Below are 27,104 nucleotides of genomic sequence, written 5' to 3'. Positions count from 1 at the left end.
TGGCTCTACCCAGATTATTTCCTCCACCATGACCCTTAGCTCCTCCTCTGAAAACCTAGGGTGTTGTTGTGGTGCCATGGGTGTAGTCTGAGTGGTATGGGTGAGAGTGTGTGGGGTGATGTGTTGGGGTGTGTGATGTGAGGTGCGTGGATGGTGTATAGGTGATGGTGGTGTGTGGCTATGGTCTTCTCTGTGGTCTTGCTATCTCTCTTGTGGCAATTGTTTGTAATGGTAAATGGTTGTGGGTAATGTACGTGTGTGTTTGATAGTGGTGTGGGTGTGTGGGTGTGGTGTGTGTATGTGTGTCAGGTGTGTGTAGTTTAAATTGTCCAATGTGGTGTTGTTTTGTTAGGTTGTGTGTATTTTGAGCGCGGCGGTATGTTCCGCCAGTGGTTTAGCACCATTGAATGTCCGCCATGGTGATTCGTGGGTCATAATGCGGTGGGCGTAGTTCTGTTGGCGTAGCGGTGTGGGTTTTGCTACCACCAGTTTATCACTGACCTTTTGGCTGGCGGACTTGTGTGTGTGGCTGTATAGTAACCGATTGCTATGTGTGGGTCATTATATGGCTGGCAGTAATCCGCTGCGGCGGTGGTATGTTGGCGGCAGTCAGCATGGTGGTAAGCGGTACTTACCGCCAATGTCATAATGAGGGCCTGAGTCTTCTGCCATTAGTATGTCCAATAAAGAAAGAGAAGAAACCAGTAAAATACTGCTAGAAAGAGAGAAAACTCTAGCAACCTGGAATGTACTTCATAGCAGGGAACTAGAAACATGTACTTTGACAGGAGACTTAGCCTCTCCTAGTTAAGGAACATGAGGACTGGCTCATGTTTCAGAATGGGTGAATTTAAATTCTAAGATGCTCCCAACATGCACCCAATCTCATATGATTGGACCTATACTTGTGAGATTTGTTGTTTTCACGAGAACAGCATCCAACCCCCACATTAAATGCTGCTATCCACCTGCAAGCCTCCATACTCAGGGGTGCCTTCTTCACAATGCCAGAAAAGCATCACCTCACTGGCTCAGAGCCAGCAGCAGAAAAATAAAACAATATTTCACTATTGTGTTATTTTTCTGCTGCTGGCAAAGCCAGTATGTGGAGGGAAGAGCCATGGGCCATGGGGGGGGGGGAGGGGAGGAGGGGTGGAGTGGAGTGCAATAAGTGCTCATGTGTATATGTCCGGAAGTCTTAGACGGCCAAACACACATGTGCACTTAGGTTTCTCCAACCTGGCTGTGTTGCACAGCTGGGCTGGAGAAACTGCACAGACCCCAGTGCACTGTCTGAGTGGCAGACCAAGCCCCTCAGATCAATCCTGGCACTTCTCTCATGGTAGGCATAGCATGAGAGCAGTGCCAGGATTGCTGGGGTGCTTGTGCTGGTGTCCCAGTGAATGCTGTGACACCAGAAGAGCAGAGGAACAAGGTGGCAGGAGGCGGCAGCAGTAGGAAGGTATATGTTTTTTTAAATATTTGTTTTCCCCTGTCCCCGTCGTCATCCCCCACCCCGCCTCTTGCGATTTGAGGCAGCCACCACTGTCCACACTTCTAATGCTGAGGAAATTACTTTAATACAACTGTTGTGTTGTTTGGAGTTTGGTGAGTGGGACCTACAGTTGGTGGACCCCAGGGGCTACAGTGGATGGTGGAACCAGAAACGGCAGATAATTATGGGTGTGTGAAATTCAGCTAGTTTGCTTTCATGTAATTATGTGAACTGCAGGTACAATTACATGAAATTACTCATGAATACATGAAATAGAAATCTGCCATTTAGTATTGTATTGTAGAGGGAAATCCATCCTCACATCAGTTTTTGACGGAAAAGACACATTTCGAGTTGATAAAAAGTGTAAAAAAACAAAAAAAAGTACTACAGACAACAACCAATTATGTTCTATTGTTACTGCATGTTCGTATTAAGATTTGATCACAAATTCCACATTTGCAGTAAGTTATAAGTGCAAATGGCACGTAATTACTTGAGGTGGTGTATTGGCCTAATTTCAGGAATTTCACATAATGCGATTTCCAGAAATTATGCAGATTGCAAGGACATTGTCAGATTGATGACGTGATATGTTGGTGTCTGATGGCGGAAAGGATCATTCCTGAAAGCAAAGGAAGCCATAGGAAATTTAAGAATGGGAATGTATTAAGACTCACTGAGAAACACTCTGTAACCAACTGTATATAGGTGGTGCTGGAGTACTGGGCACATTTTCAGAGTGGGGGTGCTGCCATCAACATCCCTGTGCTGTTTACTACAGATGTCAGAATATAAAAATAAATACGGACCAAGCTTTCTACAGACCCCCATTGGAAAGCATTAGGCCCAGGGTTCTTAGAAGTCTTTCGATCCTGTATAATTTATAGGTCGAAAAATCTGGTATCATACTGAGATCCGTATTACTCCCTTGCCGAAGTGTAGGTAGAAGCTCGAGGAGATGACCACTGAGTTTCCTCAACATTGTTTTTTTTGTTGAAAGCTGGTGAAATACGAAATGGCCTGAAAGCACTGCCTCAAGGGCACCTGTAACTACCTCCTTTCCCACTTCTCCTATGTTGAGGTCTATGAGGTAACTGTTAACCTGAGAACCCTTGGTAGACTGCTGCCACGGCATCCATCCCTAGGTCTAACAACCATCCTATCCTATCTGAAACCTATACTTTTATTATACAGATCCTTCATTAATTTACTTCCAGATGATTACTTAATTAGCACTACAATTAATCGATGCATTTTGGAGAAACATGTTTCTTCTCTACCTATGCTCTTTTGTATATTCATATTCATGACTAAACAGATTGCACTCAAAAAACAAGAAAACTATTTAACTAATCTGGTATTACCAGGGTAAACTGCAGATTTAATCTTTCATCTCAGTACAAGTTACACCTTATTCAGCCAAAACATTTTTTGCTAATCCCTTTGTTTTAACAATATGTTAATACAACATGACTACATAAGCCAGTGCATTAACAATACAGGAATAGACTCTCAATGCACCAGAAATATGTCTGAATCAACTTAACAGCCACTCCTCCAGTTTGAGGAACCCCAGTTCTTGTTCTAACTCAAAATGCCTTTCCTTTTACACTGATGCTTGTCACTATAAATATATTCATTATATTCCATATGGAGGATGTATGAGTAGCCTCCATTTTACTTCTCTCTTTTAGAATATTGAGCTAGTACTGAATGCCCGTCTGTTCCCAAAGAGACTAGGGGTAATGCTGCAGTGAGCAGACTGATCTTGATAATTCTAAACACATAATTCTCCATGTCCTTTTCCCAATTCTGTTTTGTAGGAGGAACTTTGGTTCTTTTGGCATGGATCGTGAGACATTGGGAAAAAGGCTACTCAAGTGTCACGCTGAAGCCTCTTTTATCTCCATTATCTTCCCTAGCTGCTTCCAATCTAAAGTTACACTTTATTAAATTTAAAAAGGTAACCCCTTGATGGTCAATGGGAGAGATAGCTTTAACAGCATTGATAAAAGACTTTTTAAATACCATGCACACCCCCCCCCTTGGAGCTGACAGGGGCCTACTTTAGAGGTGAAGTATAAGTTGTGAAAAGGAAGGTTTAGGCTTGGCAAAAAGTGTATTTTGGCAGGTCAAAATGAAATTTAAAACTGCTCACACAGGCTCAGTGGAAGGCCTGGAGCCACCTTTTATATGGCTACTGTAGTAATTGCTAAATTGAGTGCTGCAGCCCACTAGCAGTATTTAATTTAGAGGTACTGCATACATGGAGTACCATTTACCAGGGACCTATTAGTAAATTAAAGTAGACAATTAAGTGCTGCCAGTGATACCATGTTTCAGGGAAAGAACACAACTGCTTTAGCATTGGTTATCAGAGACAAAGTGCACAGATTTCTAATGATAACAAAAATGAGGTCAGTAACAGAAGGCAAAAATCTGAAGGTCACCCTGGAAATAGGGCCTGGTCTAACAAACAATGGCTGTATAGACTTTTGCTGTAGCTGCAGCTGACACAAGAGGTCAATCTAGGGACATTTTAAAATAATTATGCAATACTAGAATCAATGCTAGCAGATCCACTCTTCATTCCAGGTTTCACACAGCTGAATTGTCTTTATTCTGGTTAACACAGGTCCTATAGTGAATGTATTTGTTATACCAGACATTTTTATTCTGGTTATCCCCCATGTCTTTGACTTCTTGACTTCCTTTTTTCTGAAACTGTTTTTATTGACATTAGGACTTGGGGCACTTTTCCCCTGCTGATCAGGGGTAAGCTGCATGTGCTTTGTTCCATAAACATGTTATAATTGGCTTTCCCATGATTACCACATTTACTTTGATTATAAGCCACTTGTAGATGGTTCTGTGGGCACCCAGGATCTATAATATTAAATGCTTCTAGCGGGCTGCAGCACTTATTATGCAACCTGCTGCTAAACACATAAATTAGGTCTGCCGTTTGCAGGCTGCAGTTCGGTTTTAAACTGCCATTTTGACCTGACATCTTAAACAGAAAAACATCCTTAACAACATGTCGTTAACAACTCGGATGCTTCCCACTCAAACGTAACCACGCTTGCTGGAACAATATTTGGCTTCTTCTGTGCCTTAACTATGCATGTGCTAAACTACGTATACGCGTGGTTAAGGCACAGAAAAAGCCATGCATTATTTGGGAGTGGACATAGAGGACAAGGTGAGGACAAGGTTAGTAGGGGTGGGGCAGGGGTGGTGGAGGATTGAGGGATTGGGGTGAGTGGGGGGTCGGGTTGGCTATTTTTTTAAGGGGGGCAGGTAGGGGGTCAGGGTATTTCGGTTTATGGGGCAGGTGTAGAGGGGGTTGGGATAGTTTTCTTTTTAGGGCTCAGGGTATTTGGGGGCGTTGGGGTAGTCTAGGTATTAGGGGTGGGGGTAGTTTTGGGCCTCATGGCGGGTGGGTGGGTTGCATGATAGAACCATGCATGCTGTTTTGCATGCCGTTTCCACACATGCCTATACTAGGCATGCTTTTAGAATGAAATTCATTGTAAAGGCATGCATGGTAAAGGTATATATTGAAACGATGCAGTCATGCTTCTGACTGCATTGTTAAGACATGAGCTGTTCTGGCATGCGTGGTTCCAACATCCAACCTCTTCAACCACTTGCCAATCGTAAAGCTACCATGTTATTGCTTACCCCTAATGACGGCAGAAACAGCTCAGGGGGCAGGGTGCATGGCAAATTAAAGGTAGGAAATGTATTTTTAATGTTAATTCATGTCCTATTAGTGACAGTCTCCAAAGACAATTCTCACACAAAGGAGCTAACCTTCCCCCTAGTGTTTAGTGTGAACAAGGTCTGTCTCCCTCCCACAGGCTGGTACTGCCATTTCAAGCAGCACTCTCACAAACAGAAATCAGAACGCTACTGGATCTGAGTAGACCAGAAGAAGGACTGCTCTTCTTTCTGAAACCTGGAAGGATGACTGGAGCTGTTCTCCTGTTCCCTAGTACACCAGAAGTGACTCCAAAGGCCAGATGACTGGCCTTCTGTGTGAGCTGCACAGATACACGTTTCCACAGGCCCAGAATGCTACACACTTAGAAAACCGTTTTCTGATCTTTTTCAGCTGCCTTAGCTCCTCTAAACCTGCTATTCACCCTGCACAGCTGATCAACCCTAACTGGACCCACACTGGGATCTTCCTTGGCTTCTGCTGAAAATATTCTTATCCCCTAGGTTATGGAGCCTTCTTGTAGTGCTAAAGCGTACAACTCTGCCTGTTTCTAAAAAGTGGGGCAACTTAAAAACATTCAAAAAATGCTCTGAGAACTAGACTAGGACCGAGACCTACCTGCTTGCCTATCCACTGAGGTTACATCTCTGCCTGGACAGAGTTTTCCTCCAAGGATTCTGACTTCTGACAAAATAACTAAGTATGAAGGAAGAAATTCCCAGTGAAAGCAACCTGGACCTTGTATCTTACCTCTGCTTGGTTATCATTCATGGTTTTTACTTTGTCCCGGTCCTGTTTGACAAGAAGGCTATGATTTGTGCTTTTTATTTTTAGATGCTATTTTTGAATGAAAACTTTAAGAATTGAAATCTCGTGTACAACTATTTGGATTTTTGACATTTTTGGTGCCATTTTATTTAACTGAGTGAGTATTGCAAAATTACTTTACTTACATGGCTACTTATTGCCACATCAACAGAGAGTTAAGCAAAGGATCATTGTGGTTGGTATTTGAGGTGATTTACAATATTTAACTTGTTTTTTAAAAGATATTTCATACACTGTAGAAGTCTGTTGTGGGTGAAAAGTTGCATTGTAAAGTAAAAATAGTCTTGTGAGTTCCATTCTTCCTTCTCAATTTGGCTATAACACATATAGTGACACTATAATGGAGAGAGTCCTGATGTCTGCGTCATTTGTGTGAGCAGGCAGCAGTGCCTTTTGAAAATGAAGTGTAAGTGAGGCAAGAATCAGATGGACAGTCGAATTCACTCCTCTCCACAACCAACACTTGCTGAAGAATGTTTTGGCCCATAGACATTTTATGGTATTGCAATCACACCCTTCCAACAAAAAGGAGAAGCACTTAAGATGTATTTGGAAATGTAGTGTTTGTCCATGGGAGTGAATATTTGTGTATTAGTACAGGTCTCTTCAGCGTTTGATGTAGTTTTTAATGTTGAAGCACTCTGATCTCTGGGCTTTGAGTGCCTAAATTAGTTTTAGGTATCGAAAATTGTATTTTAAAACAAGAACTGTGTTTTCTGAGTTCAGAATCCCAGCTTAACAAACAGAATGACAAATTTGTTTGATATAATGCAACAGTTATAAAACAAAATGCTTTTGAGAGATGACAAAGAGCATCACCATCACATCTGTGACAGATTGGCCCATCAACAACATCTGCTATGGTTTTTTAAATGTACATAATAAAATGAAAAAGACACTTAGTGAGTATATGTAACTTTACTTTTGTTCTCATTTAATCATCCTCCAGAGTAAGTGAGCAAGATGTTGGCCAAGAAGCTGGGGAACAGGAAGTTTGCTAGGAGTCATAAAGTTGCAACACTGATGCTGAAGGACTAAGTGGCATGGAGGGTGATGGGGCTAGACAGGAAGCCACTGAAGTAGAAAATCTACTTGAGTGGCAGAAAAAATCAGCGCCCCCCCCTGGCATGCCGCATCGTGCTGTTTGCACTGATTTTACAGCATGGAACAAGCTCCCCGCGCTAAAAATCAGTGAGGCTCATGATGTATCTGCTTGCAGAACTCCACAACATCTCTGGGAGTTTGCATGTAACTCAGCAAAATTCTGGGGAGTGAAACTCCAGGAGCTCCACCCAGGCCTGCATACTCTAGAAATACACCCACAAAATCACCAACTACCACCAAAGACAACAGCTTCACACAAACATGCTCAACCATGCCCCAGCAACCAACACAAAACACCATAACAAAAACCAGCACCCTAGACACCAATACCACACACACATCCAAGCAACCTTCAAAATCCATACCCTCACCCAAGCCAGCAACCAAAAGTACTCTCTCACCGAAGAACGCATTGGGAAGCTGGATTCTGATTGTAGTACCCCACATTTTTTGCCTGGAACATGATGTGGTTTCAAGCTGTATGTGCCCTGAGTTCCTGCTGAACATATTCCCAGGGAAAGATCTCTTTCAACAAAACTGATCCTAGTCTTGGCACTTCAGCCACCCTTGTAAGTCCTTAGTAATGGTACCCCTGAAACCTAGTGCATGAGTAATGAAGAGGGCGCCTCAGAGCTGCAGCACCAATTGTGGCACTCTGGGAACCCCCCCACAGCAGCCTCATGCAGACTGCCATTGCAACTGCATGACAAGGTGTACCCCAAAATTACAAACTCAACATGGCACTCACCCTGAGTGCCATGCCCACTAACATTGCATGCAGTATAGGTAATTCACCCCAGGGCAGGGTGCACTATAATGATTATGAGGGCATATGTGTGTATGAGCAAGTATGCCCCTACTGTGTCTTTGCAAAACCCCTAAGACAGAGTAAGTGTACAGGGGATCCATACAAATGCATGTGCTGAAGACTAGCCACTACGAGTTCCCCAGCTACATGATGTCCTTTGTGAACCCTGGATTGTTTGGTATCAGACAACTCAGAATGATAAACCCACACTGGTGCCAGTGTGGGATTTATCATAAAATGTAACCAGAGAGCACCTTAGAGGTGCCCCCTGAAAAACCTAACAGCCCTGTCATGGTTGCTGAGTGGTCCTACTCAGCCTGCCACCACCAGACACAAGTCTGGAGTCCTGGGTTGAGAACCTTTGTTCTCAGGAGCTTGAACACAAAGCCTTTCCTGGGTAGAGGTATTACCACCACCTTTCCTAGGCAGGCACTCTGCACCAGCTGTTAGCGTCAAAGGCTTTACTGCCTTTGAAACCTGACCTCTGTCTCTGCTACTAGGAGCAGATGGCTGCCAAATGGTTTCTTCCCCACTTTGGGTGGAAAAACCTGAGGGAAAACTAGCCAGGCTAGGAGGAGTGGCCATCCGCAGCCTGCACCACCCCTCAGGCATGGCAGGTGAGGTGACCACTCCATTTCATTTTCCTCCATCTTGGGTGTCAGGAAAATAGCTTTTCAGGTTTAGGGATTTACCCCCCTCCCACAGGAAGTGGTCACTTAGTGTATGTAGCCACCCAAGGATAGTTGGCCCATTGGCTACTACCAGGTACTCCCCTTAACTCCCACTAAATACAATATTTAGTAGGCATCCTTAGACCAAAATTCAGATTAGATGGACACAAGAAGACAAGTGACAAAGAATACCTGAGGCACAAGAACAGAAGCCTTGTTGCAAGAAGAAAAAGGTGCCAAACCCTGCCTGCTGCATCAAGGACTCGACAGTCGCCACTGAGGGGTCAACTGGACAACTGAAGGACTCTAAGAAACCCTGAAGGACCTCTAGTTTTCTGAAAATCAACAAGAATCTCCCTCTGATCGAAGGAATCACTCCCTGCATACCATAGGCAAGAAACCAGAACCAGTGAGGTCCAGTTCACTGACTGGCCATTTACCAATGAACCAGACAAAGCAGGCTTGACCAATATTCACCAGATGGACCCAAAGGACAAAACCTACTAGTGTGCCAAATTTGGTGACACTCGATGTTCAGGGCCCGAGAAGTGCCAATACATGGGGTACTGGGCCCCTAACAATATACACCCAGAAGCAAAGTCCACTCCAGACGCTCGAAAGGCCAGTAGCAAGTCCCAGTCAGGGGACCTCAGGACACCCAAGAACCACCCACCAGTGTGGCCCTGCTGACCTGCAAGCAACCCTCGAATTGATCTGCTCCTAGCTCCAAGGACTCTAAGATGCTCAACTCCTGCCTGACCTATCCGTGCTGCACCCAGCCTCCCTGACTGCTGCATCAACAAACTAGCTGTGCTCTAGAGGTCCCTAACCCCCTACCGGACTTACTTTTAACTCCATCTCCGCAGTGTTTTACTAAGAGGTCCCCTTCTCTGTTGTACACCAGTTCCAAGACCACTGCTCCCACCAAACTGGGAACCACTCATACTTCTCCAGCTGGCCCACAGGACATCTCAACAACCTCAACCTAGAAACAAAAGGTGACAATTGTGAGAGCATTGCCTGATTTTATATGCAATTTAAAAAAAATTCCCAATGATTCCTATGGTGCGTAATTAAGCATAGAAACAGAACATTTTCTAAACTTTGAAAAATCATAACTTAAAAAGTGCACTGCCTCTGTAGTGCTGGTGGCGGGGATATTGGTGGTGATGGTGGTGGTGGTCTTCTTGGTGCTCCAAGTTGCTGTAGGCATAGGTCCATGTTGTCCTAGAGCTTGCCAGAGTCATTTGGGTATGTTCTCCTTATAAACAAATACCAGTGCATCATTTCGACACCTGATTTGACAAGGCAGTTTTTTAGGTATCGGTGACAGTGCATGACTTTTTCCAAGCAAGCATAATTTTTCTGAATCCTTGTAAATACGGTTGTGTCAGTTCTGCATGTTTTTTAAGAGGGAATGCCTACCTTGCATATCATTGTCGTTATCTGACACAGCCTGATCTGGCACTAGGAAAAACGAACACTTAGGAGGTAAAAGTGACGCTAGGGGTCTCTAGCATCACTTTGTAACTATTGAGCTAAAAATGCCCCTCTGCTGCGTCAAACAAAATGTGCAGAGGTGGCACAAGCTCCTTGTAAATAAGCCCCTTATTTTCTAGGTAAGATGATGAAAGACTACCTTATTGTATTCCAAGCAATATCATGGCATGTATGTAATAATTTATCCCAAAAGCATGTTTTAATCATTGAGACATTATGTTTATTCATTGTGATTGGGCTGTCCCAGAAATCCAATTTCTTTTAATATTTGCTGATGGTGAGAAAACAATTGAATTCTTGAGGAATCTTTACTAACCAAGAGGTAAGCAATTGATTTTAGGTAAACACTTGCTGCAGGATTTGTCCAAAACCTGACCCAGTAAAATATAAGATTCAGTTGGATTTCTGACTCTATGCTATGTGGATCATGTCCTAGCCTAAAAGTCTTCGTTGGTTTAGCTGGAGTAGGAGTAACATGTCTCAAAAAGCTTTTTTCAATCCTTTGAAACTCAGTAGTCTTTTTAAAACCCCACCATTTGGCATCACATTTAATGAGATGTACTGCTTTCATTTTGTAGACTTCTAAGATGGGCTTTATTGTGGTTCCACCAAACTGTTCATGCATTGCAGGAAGTATCCTGTATTCTTGCTCATAGCAGTTACCTTTCCTCATGACACTTTCTGGTTGAATTGAATGCTTGGATAACCAACAATATGAACTCTTTTCAAAGCGGTTTCAATAGCATGGAAAGATTGTTGGTACATCCACGTTCAGGTGGACGAGTAACCTGCCCATGTTATTTATATATGGATTAAATAACATAGGCACTGCTAACCAACCTTTTCAGATTCCTGTTTGAATTAGGAAGTCAGATCTTCTTTTGTTCCACTTTATACATTATTTAGGCTCCTAGTATTCCGTTTCTAAAACACTGCTTTTACTTGATTTAACTGTGGCATGTTAATAATACATGAGGGTTTTAAAAAAAATCTTTTGGAGATATTGAACTGGTCAGCAGTGGTGTGATGAAAGCCTCCAGAGCAGGAAGTTTGTAAATCAACTTGGGAGATAGTGGTCTAGCTGCTATGACACACTGCTATATAAGCGATGGCACAGCACGGCAGTGCCACTGGTGTAAGGTAAGCCCATCTGCACCTGTCCATGTCTGGACAGCATAAGGGGGCCAGGACCCCTGGTATTCTCAGGTCAGCCTCCACCCACGATACCAAACACAAGTTAGTGAGCTTACGCCCTGTCCTGCCCAATGCCGACTGTAAAACCTCTAAATCTTATGACCATGGACTTACACTCTGATTCTTGTCATTTCCGGCTTCTGACCCCCATTGATCTGAACACTAAAGTCCTGTTCCACAACCTCATCATGCTATTTAAATGATTTCATTTCATTGCAGATCTCTGCCAAAGCATAAAATCAAAATAAATTATTTTTTCAAGTAGCATACACCAGATATCATCTCTCTGAGTGAAACGTGGCTCAGTGAGGACTCTGTCCCTGTTAGGTATTTGCTACTGTAATCTGTTGGTACTAGGTGACTTTAACATTCATTTTAATGATACTAATTGTACTGCAGTGAAAGCCTTAGTTGAAGACATGGAGATCCTCCAACTCATCCAACTTGTTCATGCTCCACACACAGATTAGGGCATATCATTGCCCCTGTGTTTTCCAACATGGCATTTACTGAAACCTTGCTTCCTATCCTGCTGGTATTGCCAGCCCATTTGGCCATTCTCATTGATGTTATCTGACAATATATCTCCCAAGACCCATGCTCCTCCCCCTATGTGAACAACAAAGTCTAAAGTATCCCCTTGGAGGCTCAAGCAAGCCCTCAATAACCCTGTCCGATTCTGGATAACTGTGCCGATACAACCAACACTAATTTTGATGGCTGGCTTAGAGGAGCTCTGGACCAGATTGCCCATCTTGTAAAACAAGTCTCACGCAGAAAGAAACCCTCAGCAGGATAGTTAAATGAAAAGCTTTTATTCCTAAAAAAGAAGTGTAAGAGACTGGAGCGCCTACAATCCAGGCTCCAGAGATGACTGCAAGATGGCACTAAAAGCCTATCACTTGCTTATTATGCAGTCCCACTAAGATGTTTAGGCCAAAAAAATTCTATCTGCCAACAACTCTTCTCGCAAAATTTGCCAGATTGTTAAATCGATTACCTTGCTGCCCTTAGTTTCACTCTCTTCTCTTCCTTCTGAAGAGAGCTGTATCATGCTGGCCTCCATTGTCTCTGAAAAAGTAGAAAACATATATGCCTCATTTCCTGCAGCAGCTGAAGCCTTGGTTTGAACCTGCAGCTGATAGTGCCAAGTTTCGGCTTTTCTGCCCTATCCAACTAAAGGAACTCACTGCTCCATGCTCTGCCAAGAAATCTGGTTCTCCAGCAGATCTTTTTTTCCCTCTCCATCCTGGAGCAGGGTTGCAAAACCATTCAACCAACCCTGCACAAACTTACCATTTTCTCTCTGGCCACCGGCTGTGATCCCCAGCAGTGGAATCACACTATTCCTCTTCTGAACAAATCTTTGCTAGTCTGAAAATCGTCTACCTATATCACTATTGCCTCTTTTTCCTAAGATCACAGAGAAACATGTAAATAGGAAGCTCTCAAACCATCTAGAGGATTTCGATCTCATGCACGGGACTCAGTTTGACTTCAACTCCTCTTAAAGCACCCAATGTGCCATGGCGCTAGCCTCAGAGTTGGCCTACCAGATCAAGGACGAAGGTGGCACTGCAGCCATCCTTATGCTGAATCACAGCACTGCCTTCACACCTGTGTTGCATAAAAATCAGATCAGTAGGCTCTAGGACAGGGGCATTGGTGACTCCCTAACCAACTGACTTCATTCATTTGGGGATGCACATTTCAGGTTTCTGAAAATCCTTTCCACTGAACAGTGCATTCCCTGCAGCAGAGAGTACCTCAGGGTTCCTCATTAAGCTCTACTTTCTTTGATGTATATGTCCACCTTCTGGGGGTGTCATTGAGTGCTATAATTTCACCATTATTCCATATGCAGATGACACACAAATTGTCATCATTTTATTTGAGAATAGTGATTCTGTGGTCTCTTCCCTTCGTTTATGCCTGTCAGAGGATGCAACACGGATGGATTCAAGTTGCCTAAATTGAATGCTGGGAAGATGGGGGTATTGCTTCTGGGCAAACATCTTAATATCAGGTCAAATGCTTGGTGGCTTGATAGCCTTGGTTCATTACCCCCTCAAGGCCAAGGTTAAAAATATGGGCATCTGGTTTGATATAAAGCTTACTTTGGTGTAGAGATTACTGCCCTTGCAGGGAAATGGTTTGAGATATTGAGAGTCCTGATGAAAATACTTCGGGGGTCATTACGACCTTGGCGGTCTTTTTGCAAGACCGCCAAGGTACCGCCGTGCTGAAGACCGCCAGTGGTGGCGGTCTTCCGCTCGGCGTATTATGACCGTTGGCTGCTCTCCGTCCTTGTTCCGACGGAGAGCCGCCAACAGCCATACTGGCGGGAGGCGGGGAGGTGGAGGTTGCTCCACCTCCACCGCCACGCCAACAGAACACCGCCCAGCGAATCACGACCTGTGAGTCACCGTGGCGGTGTTCTGTTGGTGGTGTAGTGTCGGCGGAGCTGCCCCCATGGCTCCCGTCCCCACCCGGAGTGTCGTCGGACCAGGTAAGACGATCGTCCATGAGGGGAGGGGGTGGGGGGGTGTTGTGTGGGTGCATGGGGGTGTGCGTCTGTGTATGTAGAGGGGGTGTGTGAGTGTGGGTATGCCTGTGGGTATGTCTGTATGGATGTATGCGTGTATGTGTGAATGTGGGTGTGTGTGTATGACTGTGTGTGTGGATGTAGGCATGCATGTCGGCGTGTGTGCATGTAAGTATGTAAGTATGTAGGTGGTGCCTGCGTGCGTGTCGTGTGGGTGCGGGTGCAGTGATGTTGGGGGTCAAGGTGGGGAGGGGGGCCCTGCCACCTTTGGGAGGTGGCAGGGGTGGTGTAGGGGAAGGAATTCCCTGGCACTGATAGTGCTTACCGCCATGGTTTTCATGGCGGTTCAGACCGCTGGAAAACCGCGGCGGTAAGCCGGGTCCAAATACCGCTGGCGGTATAGTGACGGACGCTGGGCTGGAGACCCTGGTCTCCAGCCCGGCAGGCGGAACGGAGATCCTGCGGATGACCATGGCGGTAACCGCATGGTCATAATACGGAAAAAAAGACCGCCAGCCTGTTGGCGGTCTTACTGCCGGTTCTCCGCCTTCCGCCAGGGTCGTAATGACCCCCTTCATCTCCCACCTGAATCTGTCCAAAAATGGCAGTCCAGGCCCTGGTGATATCTAGGCTGGACTACTACAATGTCCTCTATTTGAGCGTTTCTCAATCTCATCTGAACAGACTTCAATGAGTCTAGAATGCTGCCACTTGGGTCTTGCTCAAGCTACCCAAGCAGGCTTCCATTCCATCTGGACTACGAAAGCTGCACTGGCACCCAGGGAGCCAAAGAGACACTTTTAAAGTACTTTGCTATTGCTATAAGGCTCTCTATGCAATCTGCTTGTTCCGTCCAGGAACATAAGATCAGCAAAAGCAAAATGGGCCTTTATTCTGAAAGTCAAAAGAGCCAGAAGAGGAGGCTGTTCCTTTGGCCCTCTGACTCCCAAAATGTGGAATTCTTTTTGTGTAGCAATTTGGCAGGTCCCATCCAAAACTCTCTTCACGAAGCAACTAAAAACTTGGCTCTTTGGCTTGGATTGAGATTTCTCCTTAGGATTGGCATAATTTTTCTCCGGGGTCTGTTTCCTAGAGCTAGGCCACTTCTTTCGAAGTAGCCATGCACTCTATGAATTGTATTATTATTATTATTATTATTATTATTATTATTATTATTATTATTATTATTATTATTATGATTTGGGCTGTGGTCTTCCAGTGGAGATGTAGTAATGCAGCCAAGATGTATTCTGGTGTCCCCTGTTTCCCCAGAGTGGTCCAAAGAAAGGATCTGTCAATGGAGACTCCACTCTCTCCATGACCAGGCAAGTCAACGCCGTCTCCGCGTCCTGCTTCAACACCCTCCGTATGCTCCGCAGGATCTTCAAATGGATCCCCCTCGACACGAGAAAAAACGTTACCCAGGCCCTCATCACCAACAGACTCGACTACGGGAACGCCCTCTACTCAGGAATTACAAACAAGCTCCTGAGACGACTCCAACGCATCCAGAACGCCTCGGCCCGACTCATCCTCGATGTCCCCCGCCGCAGCCACATCACACTCCGCCTGAGAGGCCTGCACTGGCTCCCCGTCAACAAAAGGTTCACCTTCAAGCTCCTGATCCACGCACACAAAGCACTGCACAACACCGGACCCATCTACCTCAACAACCGACTCAGCTTCCACACCCCCACCCGAAGCCTCCGTTCAGCCAACCTCGCCCTCACCACAGTCCCCCGCATCCGAAAAACCACCGCCGGCGGCAGATCCTTCTCCTACCTCGCCGCCAAGACCTGGAACACTCTCCCCACCATCCTACGACAGACCCAGGACCTACTGGCCTTCAGAAGACTCCTCAAGACCTGGATCTTCGACCAGTAGCACCCCCCCTCCCCAGCGCCTTGAGACCCTCGCGGGTATGTAGCGCGCTTTTCAAATGCAGTGATTGATTGTTTTTAGATTGATGAAAACCATGAAAAAGGTGGATTTTCTCAGCATCATGTATCTAATGTATATAAAATACAAACTCTATAGTTTCCATTCCTTTCCTGAATCTGGCCCGTATGTTGGATAGAATCTGATCTTTCTTGATCTAGTTTTCAACACATTTACGGAATAGCATACCATAAATTGTCCAATCCCAGTCTAGGAAATAAACTGGGGGGGTAGTTCAAAATACATTCTTTTTTTAAAAATGGGATCTAATATTGCTGTTCTCCTTGAGGAGGGAACATTGCTGAATTTCCAGACCTTATTTAAGCCTGTTTTAAAAAGTGGGGCTCAAGTTGACATATGGTTTCACAAGATGTCTAAGGAAATTCTACCTGGTCCCTACGCTTTATGGATCTCTGGCTATATGTTGTATTAGTCACTTCATCCTAAGGGAATTCCAATGTCACAATTAGACTTGTGTACTGCTGCATGTAGAGCCATTTCCATTTCCAGGTTCCCCTACAACAAGGAGAAGTGTTTAATCCATTCAGGAGACTGGAGTATCCATATATAAATGTATAGGAGGGCCTTCCCAGCCTCATCTTAGCAGTTCCCCTAACTTGCTTGGATCTTTTATCTTCATGGCATTTCTGACCATGTCCCAAGTTTTCCTTTGAATCTATGTCTTTCTTAGATTGATTAGTGATTTATAACTTTTACTTAGGTATTTAAAAGAGTTCTCTCTTGACATATCCATGTGTTTGGTTTTTAAGGCTTTTATTAGTGGCTATTTTATCATAAAGCATTTGCCAGCATATGAGTTTAATGTTTTTAATTTATTTTAATGTTCTCATGCATGCTTTTACAGATGTTGTCATTGTAGCCTCTTTTGATGGTAGAAGAGGATGAAATATGAGTATGTCCATAAAACCATGAAATACTTCAGTTTTAGGAGTTTTCTCCAGCTTGGTAATTTCAGGATATTTTCTTGTAAAAGACTAATTCAAGTTATGGTTGTGTATCATTAAAGTTTAGTTGCCATTTAATTTTCCTCCAACTAGACTTTACTGCCAGGTCAGTGGATGTTAAATGAGGCTACATTTTAGGAGACAGAAATTTCAAACTCTGTAGCATAAGTTTTACAGTTAATGGATCATGATAACATTCAATTCTAGCTTCCACATGCATGCCAATTGCCAAGTGCCAAGGCCCAATAATAATTAAGATATAGGTTGTCATTATGACATTGGCGATCATCTGATCGGCACGCCAGCGAAGGCGGTAGTACTGCTGCCAGGCTGGCGGTAATGGCTGTCACATAATGACCATGGTCCCTCCCATAGACAGCCAATGTAGCACCCCAGCCGCCAGTGTGGTACGACCACTGAACACAGCGGTATCAATCTCCAAGCAGGCAGAAAACAAGTAGCCGCCCACCATATTATGACGTAGTAAACTGCCATGATTTCCAGGGCATTAGCAACGCCATCAAAAGGCTGGCGGAAACACATCATATGAAAGGAGATAGTCACACAGGGACACAGAGGAGTCCGCGGCCGCCATGGAACCAGAACTGGAAGGCTTCCCAATGCTGTACCATGCTGTGGAAGTCCAGGAGCACCAACGCCGACGAAGACGACGACGGTGAGCACAGCCGCCTAGCACACAAGGGAGAGAGGGAGGGGAGAGTAGCACAACACACATTATACACACATACCACACACCCAGAACCATCTGCAGAAGAATCCCACACCAACATAATCCAGAAGAAGAGAATGCCAGGACACATACTTTTGGTCCAACCACTGTTGGGTATAGCAAACGCAAAGATTGGAAATGCAAATATTTACAGATAGGGCCATGGGCCAGTCAAAGCAAAGCACAATGCTACAGGGCAACGTCCAAGGTCCAACTTGACTTCTGTCAGCCCAGTCACTTCACTGGGAAGGGGCATCATGGTAATGGTAGGCAGGCACCTCAGGGGGCAGGGAGTGGTGGGGGGGGGGGTTCTTTTTCGCTGGGGGTGTCTTTGGCTTGGTTTTGAGAGGGGGTGGGTCCTGCCCTTCCGTTTAGGGGGCAGAGGAGTGGGCTTGGGGTGGGGGCCGGAGTGCCATTCTTGTGCCCCACAGTGGCAGCTGAAGTCTCAGGGGGAGGAACAGGACTCGATTTTGTGCTGGAGCTCCTCATCTGGGGACGTGCGACTTTTCTCTTACAGTCAGGACTGGGAGGAGGGGAAGGGAAGAGTTCAAGGCGAGAAAGGAAAAGCTCCATAGGACCAATGGGGTGGGTTGTGGGAGGAGATATGGGAGTGGAGGTGGAGGGAGTGGTTGTAAGAGGAGGAGGTGTGCTGGACTTGGTTGCAGTTGGATGGACAGTGTGCATGTGTGAGGTGGATGACTGTTGTGGGACTGAGTGGGAGGTTTATGTGTCTTTGGATGGGGAGCAGACAGGGTGGGGGAGGTCAAACAGGACATGTGGATGGAAGTTGTGGTGGTGTCTGCAAGTGAGGTGGGTGTGCTGCATGAGATAGTGATGGTGGTGGTGGTGAATGGGCATGTGGTGTGAGGGGTACATGTCTCTGGGTCTGCTGTTGTGGTGACTGTGGGCAAGGCTGTGCAGGTGTCAGGATCTGGGACTGTTGATTCTGTGCATGCAGGTGTGAGTGCTGATGTGACTGTGTGGGAGGAGGAGCAGGGGGATACAGTGGAGGTAGTGGCTGATGTGTGCCTCTGTGTGTTGGCTGTGTGTGTGCTTGTGGACGGATGTGTGCTGCCTATGTTTGCCTGTGTGAGTCTTGTATGTTGTTTTGGGTGTATGGTTATCAGAATGTGTGAGTGGGATGGGTTAGGGGAGAGGAGACTGGGAAGAGGGGGGACGGAAGAAACAGATACACTGGCCAGAGCCTGAAATGATCTCTGTAGGGCCACTAAGCCACTGTGAATGCCCTCCAGGAAGGCATTGCATTGCTGCATCTGGGATGCCGGCCCCTGGATGGCATTGACTATGGTTGACTGCCCTACAGAGATAGATCTCAGGAGGTCAATAGCCTCCTCACTGAGGACAGCAGGGCTGACTGTGGCTGGACCTGAGGTGCCTGGGGAGAAGGAGATGCCCATCCTGAAGAGGGGCTACTGGGTATGGGGTGACAGAAGATGAAATCGCTAGGATGGTCCCAGAGGGGTCTGCCACCACCAGGGAGGTCACATCGGAGAAGGAATCTGAGTAAGTTGTATCAGCTCCTGATTCCCCGTGGTGCTCCCCTTGCCCTCAATCCCACTGGTCTCCTCAACGTCGGTAGACACTGCCTCCTGGGTACCGTGGGCTGCAACTCCATCACCTGCCGGTCCCCCTGCTCCTTCGCCAGATGATGCTAATGCACACATGTACAAAATGGCAAAAGGAGAGAGGGGGAGAAAGGGAGCACAGAGTCAATTACAGCACCACCTAACAGATGGCATACACATCACTATCACTCACTGGGACTAAGAATGTGCAGTATGGACCACACTGGCATACCACTGGCTAGGTACTACAGCAGGTAGGAGCCAAACACTGCCATCTGCAAACCTACTGGGACCAACTAAGAGCTGTCTGCTATGGAAAGCCAGCTACCTAGTAATTACAAAATATGCATACCACCAAACATACTTAAGCTGGACCACGCAGCAATGTCCAAACTGCCATATTGGGGCATACACTGACTAGAACTCTGCACCCAAATCCCATGTCAGGTAACAAATGATGAATGTCACACACACTGTACTCACCCCCTTGTGGCTGCTGTGCTGCCCTCAAGCACCCATCCATCTCTGGGTAGACCACTGCCAGTATGTGGGCCATTAGAGGGGTCAGGCTCTGACGGGCACCCCTCCCTCGTTGGTAGGCAGTCCCAGCTGGGCCTCCATGGTTTTCCAGGCCCAGCATTTGAGGACCTCCCACCATTTTCTGCAGTGGGTGCTCTGCCAGCTATGGACCCCAGGGTCCGCATGTCCTTGGTGATGGCATGTCACAACCCCTTCTTCTACTGGGTGCTAACCTGCAGAGGAAACACAGACAGAGGGACACCATGAACCATATGGCCTACATACAGCATTTTTGCCCTCATCAAGCACACAAATCACCTGTACCTCTTTATTCACATTGCCTGCAGCCATACCCCCCAAATGGCATTTTGGCAGCACACACATACATCTACATGCAGCCATGTCGCATGCAACGTACCCATGATGTACTCACCTGTTGGTCTGGAGGCCCATAAAAATGCCTATACAGGGGTAGGACCCCTTCCACAAGCCTCTCCAACTCATTTGATGTGAAGGCTGGGGCCCTTTCCCCTGTAGCATGGGCCTTGGCAGGTACCAGGCACAGGTCACAACAACACACGCAGTGGAGATGCAATCCTGTGGAAAGTCAGGAATCAAGTGAACTAGTAGGAAGGAAATGGTGGTCACATCTGCAGCGGGGAACACCGTCACCACCGGCGTTGATCATCATTGGTTCCTCTACTCCATAGGGTCCCATGTTAGCCAATGAGGAATTGCACAGCGGTGCAGACCGCCATCCACCATGACGCCTAACGCCGGTGGAGTGAGGTCACTTCCACCTGTCCCTGCATATAGGACAGGCGGTTGCCATTTCCTACCGTTAGTACTAATTTATTGAATTTAAAAGTGTGTAATTGGTGTTGACTGTACACACCTAGACATTTCTAGTGTCCAACATACATACATGTTCTGTGAACTCTGATGTTGTGTGTCCATAGGTCTTGTGGTCACTCCCTTTTTACTTTTGGGTCACTAAGGTACCAACCACTGCGGAGGAATAGGAGGAGGAGGCAAGCACCTGTGTACAGACCCCTTGTGGACTTGGCTACACTGGAGGTCTGGTACATCATACTCACCTATGGTCTGGACAGGGCCACAATCACAGAGCTTTGTGCACAATTGAAGCCTGACCTGATACCTGCTATCCATTGCACCACAGTAATACCCCCTCTTTACAGGTACTATCAGGGCTCCATTTCCTAGCAACAGGTTCTTTCCAGGTGACTGTGGGCTTGGCTGCAGGAATTCCACAGCCAATGTTCTTGATTGTGCTTGCAAGGGTTTTGGCTTCCTTGCTCAAACACAGCAGCTACATCACATTCCCCCAGGTTGATGATTTGCCCACTGTGAAGGCTGTATTCTACAAAATGGGACACATACCACATGTGTTTCAGGCCATTGACGGCACCCATATTGCCTTAGTCCCCCCCAGGGCCAATGGACAAGTGCACAGGAATAGGAAGAGTTTCCACTCACTCAATGAACAGATGGTATGCCTTGCTGACCAGTACACCTCCCACTTCACTGCCAAGTATCCTGGTATGATGCCTTTGTCCTGAGGAATAGCAGCATCCCACAGCTGTTTGCACAACTACAGAGGCACAAAGTGTGGCTTATAGGTGAGCCTGTGTCCCCACCCAATGTATGTCAGTGTATGCCTACAAGAGTCATACCCCATGCCATTGTGCAAGGCTAATGTTTGTCCCTCACTTCTTACAGGTTACTCCAGCTACCCAAACATGTCCTGGCTCTTGACCCCAGTTAGAAATCTGAGAACAGGGGCTGGAAATAGGTACATTGATGCTCATTGGCATACCAGGAGGATTGGTGAACGCTCCTTCGGTCTCCTGAAGACCAGGTTCAGGTGCCTCTATCTGAGAGGTGGATCCCTATGCTACTCCCCTGAGAAGGTCTGCAAAATTGTTGTGGTGTGCTGCATGCTGCACAATTTGGCTCTCAGACGCCATGTGCCCTATCTGCAGGAGGAGGGGGTGACAATGCACCTGTGGCAGCAGTGGACACTGAGGACAGTGAGGAGGAGGAAGAGGAGGAGGATGTGGACAGCAGGACACATATCATACAGCAGTACTTCCAATGACACTCAGGTAAGACTGTTAAACTATACATTTCTTCATTTAAGTGTTGTGCTGTCTGGCTGTAGCATAATGCCAGTCACTACCTTTGCATCCCAACTGACTGTCACGTATGCCTTCCCTTATTGCAGATGTTGGTGTGGTTACAACAGTGTAATGCTGTGATGTGTACAGACTGCTGAGACACATATTTAGGATGGATGAACACATTACATGACATTTTCCCAGGATCATGCAGTTCAATACAGTTCAATACATTGTACATTTCGTTCAGGTAAAGCACTATTACTCAAGTTGTGTTCAAGGGTGTTTAATAATAAATTAGGTATACAATACCAAGTGCAATAGGGTGGGGTGATTGTTGGGAAAAGTCCATTGTAGTGGTCCAGTCTGTTTTTAGCAAAGGTCCAGTGTCCAAGAGGCCATAGGAAGAGGAGCTATGACAGTTCAAAGTGGACATGGTGACACAGTGGAACACAAGGATAACTTTCTGGAGGGGCTCATTTCCTGGCAGTGGTCTTGGTCTTGGTAACTGTCTCTGGTGTCTGCCTGGGTCGCAGGGAACGTTTGCGGGGTGGTTCACATTCTGTAGGGGGAGAGGTGCTGGTGGCCTGTGGGTCCTGTGGCAGGGCCTCCTGTCCACTAGCTGCAGCAGATGAGAGGGCTTGTCAGTACACTGGCTAGTGGTAGGCGCCCACTGGTGTGCTGTGTACTCCCACATGATGTTGGCCATGTCACCCTACAGCCCTGCAGCGGAGGCCATGGTGGTATTCAAGGTCGGTAATTGTTGCATGACCTCCTGGTGGTGTACCCCCTGCAGCTGCTGGTTCTCCTGCATGATGTTGAGCACCTGACCCATCCTGTCCTGGGATTGTTGGCATTGCCCCAGGACATTTGTGAGTGCCTCCTGTGCAGTAGTTTCCCTGGGCCTGTCCTCTCCGTGGCGTATTGCTGTCCTCCACCTGTCCCTGTCCCCCTGTGTGTGCCAGTGTCCCCTGAAGGGTATGCCCACTCCTACTGACACCAGGACCCTCATTTTCTTGCTTATGTGGTGCAAACTCGGGTTCCTGTACAGGTGGGCACACTACTGATTAATGTGTCCTGGGGACAGAGGTCTGGGGGCGTTGGCTGGGTGCTGTGGTATTAGATTCAGAGGGGGGTGCTCTGTGGTGGACTGGCTGAGGTATGGGGTAGCTGACTGACCAGTGGTCCCAGATGGGCCAGGGAGTTCATCCAGATCCAGACCTCCTGAGCTGCTGTTATCACTAGGGGCATCTTCTGGTGGGGGACTGGGTAGCCGTGGCCGCTGACATTGGCTGGGGCATCTGTGGGGATGTAAGTGATTTGTTCTGGTAAGTCTGTGGCATATTCCGCATTCCTAGCTTTTATGTGATATTGGTGTTGTCCTCCCACCTTTAGTAGAGTGTGGTGATAGATTGTGGGATTGGTAGTTATACATGCTGTGCATGCATTGGGAGTGGGTGAGCATGCAGAGCTGGAAGGGATGTGCTTGCAGTGGGTATGCCATGCAGGGGTTGCCATTTAAGTGTGGCAATTGTGGTGGTGCACTGTGTGAGATGGAGTGGGGTGAAGGGAGTCAGGGTGAGGGGGTGAGATGGTATGCAGCTATGGGGGGTTGATAAGTTGTAAATGGTGACTTACCAGTGTCCAGTCCTCTGGCTACTCCAATGAGTCTCTCAGGATGCAGTGTTGCCAAGACTTGCTCCTCCAATGCTGTCAGCTGTGGGGGAGGAAATGGGGGCCCACTGCTAGTCCTCCTGATGGCGAGCTGGTGCCTTGCTGCAATGGAACACACCCTCCCCCGTAGGTCATTCCAACTCTTCTGAATGTAGTCCCTTGTTCGTGGATGTTGTCCCATGGCGTTCACCCTGTCCACAATCATCTGCCATAGCTCCATCTTCCTGGCAATGGAGATCTGCTGTACCTCTGCTCCAAACAGCTGTGGCTCTACCATGACTATTTCCTCCCCCATGACCCGCTCCTCATCAGTGAAACGGGGGTGCCTTTGTGGGGTCATGGGTGTTGTGTGGTGTGTGTTTTCCAGAGGGTGATGTGTGATGTGGTGGAGTGTGTTGTGTGTGGTGCGTGACGGATGAATGGGTAGTTGTGGTATGTGTTTGCAGTTGTATCTGGGATTGACGTGGCAAGTTGTGACAGTCTTCTCGTGTTTGCAAAGGTTTGTGGGTGTAGTGGGGGTATGTTTTATAGTGCCGTTGGTGGGTGTTTGGGGTGGGTGTAATTGAGTTAGGTTTGTTTTTTTTGTTCTGGACAATGTTGTCTTGTTTTGTATTTGGGTGGGCATTGCCTCCTTCGCGGTGTTCACCCCCAGTGGTTTACCACCATTGAATGTCTGCTGTGGTGATTCGTGGGTCATTATTTGGAGGGTGTGGTTTTGGTGGCATAACGGAATGGGTGCTAGTTCCTACAGTTTATTGCGTTCAGTGGGTCTGGCGGAATTGTGGTTGTGGCTGGTTTCTGTCAGCTTTGTGTGTATGTGTCATAATCTGGTAACCGGATGTTAGCCTCCGCAGCTGTATGTTGGCGGCAGTAACCGCGGCGGTATTCGGTATTTACCGCCAATGCCATAATGAGGGCCATAGCATATTGGGCTGGCTCTAAAAGTTTTCTTAGCAGGGATATATAATGTTGTCAGCTAATTAAGATTCCAAAGCCCTTAGGTAAGAAATCAGTTTATTGGTTAAGGTGGGTGGAAGCTCCACCCAGTCAACAAGCCCCCTCCTTGTTAGGATGTACAACAAAAGTTACTAAATTAACCTGTGCTTAGCTCTCTAGTAGCTTGGCACATAGCACAGCAGTCAGGCCTAACTTAGAGGCAAAGTGTCAAGTATTTATGCAGGAAACAAACAGTAATAACTTAAGAACATAGCACAAAAAAATCCCAAACTAATTTACAAACATAGAGCAAATTTACATAAATAATGTGGGAGCAGAATGACAAAAAATCAATCAGTAGAACCAGAGATATGTAATTTTAAAGTTTTAAGTAATTATAGCACCTAAAAGTACAAAGCATTACCCATGTTCATCTGGCCATTGTATACGGGGCAAAAATTACAAGTTAAGGCGGACCGCAATGGAGCAAAGGCCAGATATAGGGACCAGTCTAGTCTAACGGAAAATATAACCTTCACAAAGCCTACAGGTGGTGTGGGCTGTGGTCACTGTAGCACGAAAAAATGGTTGACAGTCATAGATGATTGTTGATTTAGATGCCTGTTATCTGTCACCACTAGGCTGTTGTTGCTCTTGCGCAAAGTGCAGATCTTGTGTTATTGGTCATCGCTAGCAGTCGCTTTAGCACAAGGGGACAGGTGCACAGAGACTCACCTTGGTTCAGAGAAGGAGCTCAACTAATGCCAGTCTAGGGTCAAGGAACTAGAAAGACTCCCATTTGGGGACATGAGCTCACTCCCACAGGGGCCAGCAGGGCTTAGGCAGGACCAGTTGCAAGTCTTGGTGGGTCCAGTGCAGCAGGTCAACTGGGCAGTTTCAGGGAGGCCCTGGAGCTTGTCTCATCCCTGTAATTCAAACAGGAGGTCAGCCAACTCTCCATCCCGGAGTGATTACTGGATTAATTATGAATTATGTAGGATATCTTTTGTTTGGGGCAACATGTAAATATACTTTAGGCATTCAAGATGGCCATTGCCACATCTTGTCTTTTGACTCCATGGGACATGCAGCCCCTGTTGTCTTTATTCAGGTGTTTAATATAGTGAATACCTCTCAGTTGTGAGCCTTTGTCCAAGCAACAGCCACAGTCTGCACACCCCTTCATCTTCTCCTGCTCTAGAATACATGCAAACCCGGAAGCTTCAGAGTAGTGCGTAGCACAGGAATCACACATGAAGGCATCCATTGCTGCATCGTGCTTCCACCACATGATCATTTTCAGAACTTTACAAAAGTACCAAATAAAAGGTAGAAGTGGTATTTGGCTTACAGAAAGATCTTTGATTGTACAACTAAATCCAATGCTTATTATTATCTCAAAACTTACCATTATCTCAAAACTTGCAAAACTTAACTTTCCTGATCATTTCACTCTGCTCTTCTACCAGCTTTAATCCAAGATGTTGGTCAGCTCTGTTTTTGTGACCAGTACTTCTCATTCCTTCTGATTATTCGTGACCTGCACTTTAGTGGCTGATTGTACGAGAGGTCTGAATTAACAACTTCGATATTGTGAAGCTGGACTATGGACTAGATGTAGATTAGTCAGTAAATGCTACTGACATCTAAATATATATAGTGTCATAAGTCCATTTACAACATAACTATTGGACAAGGGGCTGCCAGGACTACCTTTCCCTGAAGTCCTTGTGTCAGGAGGCTGCTCCCATCATTTCCTTCATGCCCGGAGGCACTTAAAATTTCTACTGTGCCCCAGCGGCATAGAACGCTTAACTGCTGGACATGGGGCCTATGCACTGTCAGGACTACCTTTCCCTGAAGTCCTTGCAGCAAGAGTCCACTCCCATCATTTCCTTTGTGCCCAAGGCATTTAAAGTTTCTACTGTGTCCCCACAGCTTGGGATGCTTGCAGGATGCACATGGGATGTGCCCAGGTGCGTGCCTGGGTGAAGACCAGGCCAAGAGCGGGCCCGTCTGGTCTGTCCACGCCTGGACGAGTCTGGGCTGGTCCCCACTTCTGACATGGCTACTTCAACGCAACCTTCATTTCTCGAAAGTCAGGTGAGAATTTAGCTTCTTTCTCTTTTTATATTTACAACCATGCTGTAGTATAATGGGTAAGCCCAAAGTGATTAAGGGCACCACAGTGCCACATACGGCCAACAGCATTAACAGAAGACTATCCTTAGGAGGAGTGGACACACAGGGGGATGAGCTCAAAGCCCGTGCTGGGAGGAACCCGCTTGAGGCACATCCAGACAATGGCCATGGCTCTTTAAACCCCTGTACCCAGTGATGACTCAGTACTTCTTCAAGGTACCTTTCCCACCCCACCCATTACTAGAGACTGGAAGAGATCTCCTATGCCTGCGAGGGGGTAGATTGAACTTTTTCTTGGTGAACCAGTCACCGAGTAGAAAAAAGAGGTCCCCATGGTAGAGCTACAGGCATGCATTTGGCCACAGACAAGAGAAAGAGGGAGTCTGCCTTTGTGAACTCTGGGCTCCCTGATTAGGAGGATATTTTGAAGCAGATAGAGTTGGTGTAGGAGGCTTGCCTGGCTTATAGTGGGTACCTGATGGTACTTACACCTAGTGCCAGGTTCAGTTATCCCTTATTAGTAGATTAGTAGTGTTCTAGCAGCTTAGGCTGATAGAGGTAGCTTTAGCAGAGCAGCTTAGGCAGAACTAGGAGACATGCAAAG

Source organism: Pleurodeles waltl, chromosome 5 (assembly GCF_031143425.1).
Source record: "Pleurodeles waltl isolate 20211129_DDA chromosome 5, aPleWal1.hap1.20221129, whole genome shotgun sequence".
Classification (NCBI taxonomy): domain Eukaryota; kingdom Metazoa; phylum Chordata; class Amphibia; order Caudata; family Salamandridae; genus Pleurodeles; species Pleurodeles waltl.
This window is presented reverse-complemented; position numbering follows the sequence as displayed.